The 1986-nt window shown below is 33.2% G+C and overlaps 1 long non-coding RNA gene across 1 annotated transcript in view; it reads left to right on the top strand.

Moving 5' to 3' along the window:
- Window positions 1-7: 7 nt before the first annotated feature.
- LOC109288180 overlaps window positions 8-1986 on the top strand; it is an 8207-nt gene continuing 6228 nt past the window's right edge. The window contains exon 1 of the long non-coding RNA XR_002095084.1: window positions 8-1978. This is a non-coding gene — a long non-coding RNA (uncharacterized LOC109288180). The remainder of the gene's footprint in view (window positions 1979-1986) is intronic.

The raw sequence follows: 1986 nt of genomic DNA, 5'->3' as shown, positions 1-1986 counted from the left end.
TTATTCCATTAAGGGGGGGGGGGGTTAATTGTCATTTTCTCCATACATTTCAACAATCAGAAATATCCCTTCTGGCTGAGAAATGGAAAACCATTTCTTTTATCACTACAATAACAATACTTCTTGACTAGTCAGAAAGAGAACCTACTCTATGCACTGGGTGGGTAGTCAGCCTCCAGGACAGTGGTGAAAACTGTTACCTCTGTTCTCTTTTATTTTGTTTACTAAAGGTGATTCAAAGGCCCCTGAAATCAGTGGAAAGACTCTTAAATTTGAGCAGACTTTGAATCAAACCATAAATGCCCAATCCTGGAATAGGGATAAATTCTTCAGTGGGTCATAGGTTGAGCCCTAATTATGGCCACAGGTTGCTGTTTCCACTGAAGAAAACCTAATTAGAAACTAAAAAAAAATAATTCAAAATCTGGGTTGTAGACGAAATCTGTAGTTAATCTGATTTGAGGGATCCTATGGCAATAGTGGGTGAATACGTAACCTTTCAGATACTGCTCTCTTAAAAATACACTGCAAACAGAAATGTTGTCAAAACCTTTAAATATTTTTCACAGACATCTCCAATAATGAAAGATTTTATTCCATCCAGTTAAATGCAGTCATCTAAAAGAAAACATTTTGTATTTATCAGTGATGTTCACATAGTACTATCTGGACACTGCTTTATATCAGAGAATTCAACTGCAAACTAAATTGAATACTTGAAAAGCACTTTCATTTAGTCATATAATTTATATAAAATGCAACTCTGAATTTTTTATATTTATGATATTGCACTTGTAAAGTTATTTTAAAAATTAATGTTAACATTTCAAATGTTAATAACTTTTCATACTTGCACAAAATGATCAGAATTCCAGTACAATCATTTAGTGTTATAGGTAAAGAGCAAAAGATTTGAAAAGTTCTGTACGTGCATGGTTTTAAGTGTAGGGTCTAACAATCCATTGAAATAGCAAAGATTTCTTTTAGATACCTTTTTTGTGAGAAAAATGTTTTATTTTTAAATTCTGTTAAAATATGTGCATTGTGTTTGTCTTGATGTTTAAATTCTCATTGTTAACATAAATAGAAAATACTTTTCTCCATATGTAACATGCCAATATCTTCTTATGGAGCTACTTTAAAGACAATATTTACACTGAATGGATATTTACTTTTTTTGTTTTCCTGAACAGATTACAGCATTTTTATTTGCAAAGTGCTATTGTGAATTTTCTTGTGCTGCTAATAAGCTGATTTTCTTGGAATCCACTTATTTCTTAAAATTGTTTAATTGTGTTTTCCCCATGTCTAATTTATTTCTAAATTCTGTTTGAAATACTCAAATAAACTTTCCATTTCTTTATGAAATTTCTCATTGTTAAAGTCGAGATATATTCAACATTCTTATAGGCATACTGAGATGTTATATTAATATGCAGCCCATTATTACAGAGTCCCAGTCAGGGATCATACCTGTAAAATTCAGAAGCGTGTCAGACTTAAGTCTAATGGCAATTTTTAGTAGAATCTAAAATGTATTGTGACAGTATTTTGAACTTATAGGTAAGTTATAGTGAAGGAGTACAGCCCAATGGGTAGAGCATGTGACTGGAATTCTGGTGTTCAGATTTTTGTTCCCGGTTCTGGAGTTTGCCACTCATATACTCTTTGTCCTTGGACAGGTCACCTCCGCCAACATTTTCAAAAAGTATCTAATTTGGGGTCCTTTATTTAAGATACTCTTTCAAGAAGTAACAAACACAACTCTAGTTGTAATCAGCAAGAGCTGCAGCTGTGCAGGATCTCTGAACATTAAACACGTTTCAGATAGGCATCCCACACCAGAGGGCAGCTTTGAAAATGTCATCCTTAAGCTTCTCTCTGTAAATGAAGATAAGTTTAATTCCCTAACTCTCTGAGCTGCTGTGACGATGAATTAATGAATGTCCATAAAAGCTTTGAAAACCTTGGGTAAGAGGTGGTTGA

The sequence above is a fragment of the Gavialis gangeticus genome, unplaced genomic scaffold (assembly GCF_001723915.1).
Source record: "Gavialis gangeticus isolate Ggan-Ray unplaced genomic scaffold, GavGan_comp1, whole genome shotgun sequence".
In the NCBI taxonomy this organism is placed as follows: domain Eukaryota; kingdom Metazoa; phylum Chordata; order Crocodylia; family Gavialidae; genus Gavialis; species Gavialis gangeticus.
This window is presented reverse-complemented; position numbering and strand designations above follow the sequence as displayed.